Source organism: Pollicipes pollicipes, unplaced genomic scaffold (assembly GCF_011947565.3).
Source record: "Pollicipes pollicipes isolate AB1234 unplaced genomic scaffold, Ppol_2.1 Scaffold_3087;HRSCAF=3621_pilon_pilon_pilon, whole genome shotgun sequence".
NCBI lineage: Eukaryota > Metazoa > Arthropoda > Thecostraca > Pollicipedomorpha > Pollicipedidae > Pollicipes > Pollicipes pollicipes.
Window position 1 is genome coordinate 16,161,978 of NW_023596225.1, and position 6,429 is coordinate 16,168,406.

Sequence of the window (6,429 nt, forward strand, 5' to 3'; positions counted from 1 at the left end):
TTCTGTTGCTGATCCACGCCGTCATCTGGTCACCGACGGGCTCGCCTCGTGCTGTTGCTGATCCACGCCGTCATCTGGTCACCGACGGGCCCGCCTCGTGCTGTTGCTGATCCACGGCCGTCATCTGGTCCACCGACGGGCTCGCCTCGTGCTGTTGCTGATCCACGCCGTCATCTGGTCACCGACGGGCTCGCCTCGTGCTGTTGCTGATCCACGCCGTCATCTGGTCACCGAAGGGCCTCGCCTCGTGGGCTATATCATTCTCCCCCCCCCCCCTCCGCTTCCACCACCTGCCTCCACTGCATCCGGTCCTTTGCGGCGAGCCTCCCACCCGCTCGAAGCGCCAGCGTAGCGGCTAGGAGCTGTAAGCCAGGGGCAGAGGTTGGCAGCGCACCGGAGCGTCACCGGCAGCCCCGCACCGGAGCGTCACCGGCAGCCCCACACCGGAGCGGCACCGGCAGCCCCACAGCGGAGCGGCACCGGCAGCCCACACCGGAGCGTCACCGGTAACCCGGACCGCAACATTACCGGTAGCCCCACACCGGAGCGTCACCGGCCAGGCCCCGCATCGAAGCGTCACCGGCAAGCCCCACACCGGAGCGTCACCGGCAGCCCCGCACCGGAGTGATACCGGCAGCCCCGCGCCGGAGCGACACCGGCAGCCCCGCACCGGAGTGCTACCGGCAGCCCCACACCGGAGTGGTACCGGCAGCCCCGCACCGGAGCGACACCGGCAGCCCGCACCGGAGCGACACCGATAGCCCGCACCGCAGTGTCACCGGCAGCTCCGCACCGGGGCGACGGCTGCCGGTGCTGGGTTCCCGTCAACGGTCCGGCATTCAAATGACGCCCGTTACCTATGCAGACACTGGCCGCCGGCGTGTCGCGCACCACTGCCCCGCATCGGTGCCGGCCCGCCCGGGCGGACGGCGCACCGGGCCCGGCGACGCCCGGCGCCACCGCTGGCGCCCCGCGCGTCCGGAAGTCCGCGCGGCGGCGTCCATCCACTCGGACGAGTCAGAGGTCGTGCTGTGGAGGCGTACGCGATGACGGCGTGGGACGGCGCGGTTTGATTCGGAGCCTGCGCGATACCGAACCGGAAGGCCGAACTGTTTGAGGTTTGGATCACCACGTGGGCGAGCTGCCTGAGCACCGGTGTCTGGGTCAAAGTCACGTTGTTTCACACAACCTGGTGAGACTGCCGCTCCTGCTCGCTGTGATAATCTCTCAGGCGGTGGTCACGAACATCTCAGGCGCGGAGTTCGCATCATATATCTCCCGGTCACGCTCGGTCCACACATGTTTTGCCGCCACAGCAGCACTGAGCGGCCGGCTCTCGCGATGCAGACCGCTTTTCCGGGGCGATGTGACCGGCTCGCTGGCCTTCAAGCCGACATTTGCAAGAGAAAAGAAGAACGCTAAAAATGGAAATTGAAATTGAAGGCGGAGAGTGTCACATGGTGTGTCGCATGTGTCACATGGAGCGTGTGTCCGATGTGTCACGTTGAGTGTCCTGTGTGTCACATGGAACATGTCACGGAGTGCCACATGTGTCACACGGGGTGTGTCACTTGGAGCGTGGAGCGTGTCATGGATGCATTCATAGGTCGATAGCAGTTGTTCCGCCCTTCAAGAATATGCGTCATCCGCGTAGATTCTAATTGCGGCGTTGAAACGAGCGGATTGCTCTGCTAGAAAACATCAATTCCAAGCAACTGCAAACCAGTGCAGTATTGTCACAGAGGCGCTTTGCTATCACATGTGACTCCACGGACCAGCAGCAATTTGAAGGTGCTGGCACCGCGCACTAACATTCCGCATAGCGTCAATGTTGGTCTTGTCGGTCAAAATGCTCACGCCGGTCACTAGATAAAACCGCTGCGGTGCGCAAAGCTGGGCCTCGGGCCGAGCACAGCTCCCGCTGGTTGACACGTGCCGCCGCGCACCGCATCTCTCCCTCGATCGCTGCCGGCGGGGACGCTGCGCCGCCCGTCTCCGCGGCGCCGGTGCCAGCCACCCGCATGTACAGGGCCGTGATTCGCGAGGCCAGTTTGCATCCTAAGCGACCCAACGAAAGCCAGCCGCGTGGCGAGAGCTGGGCGTAACTGGCTGGCCGGCGGGCAAACGCTGAACCGGTGCAGCACCGGACAACGGAGGGGGTGGGCTTGTACGGGTGCCGCCATCTCTAGCCGGCGCTGCACGTGCGGGCCGCAGGCGGCTCGGCGATAGGGCAGGCCGCTGTCTGCAGTGGTTCCCGCCGCTGTCTGTAGTGGTACTCACCGCTGTCTGCGGTGGTGCCCGGCGCTGTTGTATTAGTGCCGGCCACTGTCTGCAGTGATGCCCGTCCGTGTTTTCAGTGATACCTGTCGGTGTCTGCAGCGGTGTCCGCCCCTCTTTCCAGTGGCTGCCTGCAATTGAACTGGCCGCTGTCCACTGTTGCACTGACCGCTGTCCGTAGAGGTGGCCGCCCCCGTCTGTAGCCGCGCAAACCGCCGTCTGCAGTGGTGCCGGCCGCCGTCTGCAGTGGTGCCGGCCGGGGCGCGGCGCGCGCGCCTGCCGCACCGTTGGCCGAGCCGGCCGGCCGCGGCCGGGGAGAGCGCGGCCCGGCCTGGGCCGTCAGTCGCTGACTCGCCATGAGGTGGGAGCCACGACGCGTGGCCGCGCGCCTCTGCGCCGCCCGGAGGACGGACCCCGTCACCGTCCGCCGGCCGACCCCGCTGCCCAGACGAGGTCAGTGCACACTCCAGTCGGCGCCACCATCCATGCCGTGGCACAGGATCCCTGGGTGCAACGTACTGAGGGGGTGCTTTTGATGTGGCGGGCTTCTCGTGAAAGTCCGCGTTGTTGGCTAACGTGCAGTTGCTCGAGATGTTTTAATGATGTTTGTATGCAGTAACACTTAAGATAAACGTCGCGAGGTGCAGATAACGCTGGTTTTCCGCGTACAAAAGCCTTACTCGTCAACGCTTCAACGGCCTGCCGTGGCAGAATACCTGGCAGGTTTGAAGAAAAAGAATACGCAACACCATCGGATGCTTACGTTTTCTTCTTTAGGTACTTTATGGGTCCAGATCCATTGTCATCGATCTTTCCCACCTTTGTGCTTTTATTACAGCAGATAAAAAGCAAACCAGACGAGCCATCTCGGATTAATTCGTACCCATTCTTTGCCAGAAGTTTTCCTGTTTGTCGTATTGCTGTCGTTTTCTTTTCAGCCTTTGCGTTGACAGATTCGCAAAGTCTTACACAGTCATTGCCAATGCTCGGCAGGTACCTCGCTTCTTCTGTGACCGTGCCGTGTTTCGTGATTTTGCTCTGCCTCAGGACAGCATTTCATCCATTTGAAATTTTTATTTATCCATTTGAAATTTTAGTTTTTATCCGGCGGTCGTTGGCGGGCCAGCAGAGCGTATCATCCGGGGGCTGACCTTGCGCTGTTGCGCCCATCTACGCCGCTCAGTTCTGTCCATCACCTGGCTCGGTGGCCTTTACGCCGTGATAAGCAGCCTGCCCCCCTCCCCCCTCGGTCTCCTCACTGCCGGCTCTTGCGGCCCGGCGGGTCGCGCGCCTTGGTCCTGCCACCGATCTGCGGTTGCCTCGGCCACTGGAACCACGCGTTGATCCGATGTCTTAACTCCGCGAAGGTAATGGCCTCTTCGGTGTTTGTTGTTTACTTATCGATTGACCACTCGACACAAGAGTGCATTTGATTGCATTAGCACGTCAGTTATACGACGAGTAATCACATGTTTTGTCATTTGTATTGGCAAGGGGCTGAATAAATGCATTAAGCTATTCACCTGAGCTTCCGTTCGTTTCCGCCTCTCTGATCTCACGTGCGTCCGTTGCTGATCTGCACACACCCCTCCTCCCGTCCAGCACGAATTCGTGCCCAGTTTTCCACCACCAGTAATCCGACATGCCCCTGGCGTGCTCACTGCCCATTGTCTCGCGGGTGCACAGCGTGCCGCCGCGGCGCGCTCCGGGCCCCAACAATAGCAGCGCGTCCCGCCTCACCCCCGCGCCTGGAGCTCGGTCTGCGGACGTCGCCGCCGTCTCTTCGGGCCTATCCGCAGAGCATCGCCGCCTGACTTATTCATCGGGCCGTCGGCCCGTGCCGAACCCGCGGCGGCGGCACGGCGGCGGCGCGCCGCGGCGGCCTTGGACGGGGCACGAGCTGGCGCCGCGCCGCCGCCAGCACGGCAGAGCGTGTCGCGAGCGGCCGGCCGGCGGCCAGCACGCGACCGCGGCTGCCAGACCGGGCGACGCCGAGCTGTGTGGCCGGCCGGCGGGCTGGCGGCCGGCACGGCTGCGCCAGACGAGCTCGCCGCATCCTGTGGCCGGTGTCTGACGTGGACTGATGGGGTTAACTGCAGGGGACTGACGTGGGTGGGCGCAGGTGAACTTACCAGTGGTGGATCCAGAGGGGGTCCACGGGGCCATGGCCCATTCTTGGGCCCGCAGGAATCCATAACCGGCCGAGCATGCGCAGCTCTTCGCACACAATATGAAAAAAATTGGGCGCACTTGAGCTTGCTTGTGACCAGAAAGGGTCACAATCAAAAATAAAAGCACTTGAGCAGGAGAAAATAATGATTCCCAGGTTGAGAGGGTGGTAAATGGGAAGGTTTCGGGGCTGATCACGCAGTCCAGAGGCTTTACGCTTTTTCCGGGGAACCGTCATGTCCCCTTGCCGGGGCACTCCGATCGCTAACGAGCATTCCACGCTGCCCTTGATTTCTTCGCATTTATTTAGAGTACGCTGTTGTCGGGTCCCTACATGCCAGCCTTGATCGATCAGGATCGATCTTGACCGATCAGGAACCCTCCACGGGTTCTTTCCGTTCGCCCGAAGGGCTTTATTCTAGTGTCGGAGGCCTCAATATGTTAACCTTCCGGGCACCCCCGGTTGCTCAGGGTCCTCCGCATTGGTCTTAAGTTCTTTTGCTCGTGGGGGACCTGGGGGACGTTTGCTCGGAGGGACCTGCGCTCTGGCTGTGACACTGTGTGTTAACCTGCTGGGGCACTTCCGATCGTTCTGGCGCCCACCGCATTGGTTCTATGTCCTTCTCATTTGTTCGAAGGACCCTTCACTGTGGACGGCAACCTGCTTGTTTACCTGCCGCGGCACCCTCGACCGGCACCCTCGAAGTTGGGCTCTTTCCATGAGGTTGGAAGGATCTTACTCTGTTGTTGAAAGCCCCGCTTCTGCTGGTGAGCGCCAGCGCGTCTGTCACTCATTGTGTTTCGCCTGTTCACGGGCACGGTTCTGGCTAAATTAATTCATGGACATAAGTCCGAGACCTACATGATGGTGATGTTCCTTGGCGTATCATCCGCGAACAGCAGCAGCCACTTCTGTTCCCGTAAATATGTACGCGCAATGACCGAAGATAATTTTATGCGCCATCGTTATCGCATATTGAATTGGTCTTTGTAGTTAAATTTGTGTCACCGTTCTTGTGTGGCACATTCTTAATTCAATTTGAGTACCAGCGCATTTCGCGCTATTACATTAAGACAAAAAAAAAACAACTCCGAATCAGTAATTGGCCAATAGCTGATCATATCATCGATTAGCCGGCTAGCCGCGGGAATCCGAATGGCCGCAACCAGCCTTGGTATTGAGTATCGCTTTGACGGTATTTATCAGCCAATTTAATTCATTGTGCTACATCTTCTCCGAAAGACTGAGCGTCAACGGAAGGATCTTCTATGATCTGAAGGAATGGACGGCGTTCCAAGCTGACATGCATGCACGCGCGTACCACGCCTGGTTTTCCGAGGGCTGCGCACAACAAGATGGCGTAGCTCCCGTACACAAATAGCAAACACAAACAACGCGATAATCTACTGGCAGAAATGACGTGATTTTCGGGATGTTGCGCATTTCCAGCTCCAGGGGGACAGCACGCTATTGTCAAGGCCCTTTCGCCTTGACAAATCCTGGACCCATCCAATGAGGTTGACAAGACAGATAGGGTATTGGAGGTCGACTATTGTCAGAGACAAGATATCCAGCCCGCCCGGCCCGTGAAGCTCTTCAGGGCGGGCGGTACCTGAGCGAGCGTAGCCGTCGGGCGGGGCGGTACCACCCTGAGCGAGCGTAGTCTCATCAGGGCGGGGCGGTACCCTGAGCGAGCGTAGCTCATCAGGGCGGGGCGGTACCCTGAGCGAGCGTAGCTCATCAGGGCGGGGCGGTACCCTGAGCGAGCGTAGCTCGTCAGGGCGGGGCGGTACCCTGAGCGAGCGTAGCTCATCAGGGCGGGGCGGTACCCTGAGCGAGCGTAGCTCATCAGGGCGGGGCGGTACCTGAGCGAGCGTAGCTCATCAGGGCGGCGCGGTACTCTGAGCGAGCGTAGCTCATCAGGGCGGGCGGTACCCTGAGCGAGCGTAGCTCATCAGGGCGGGGCGGTACCCTGAGCGAGC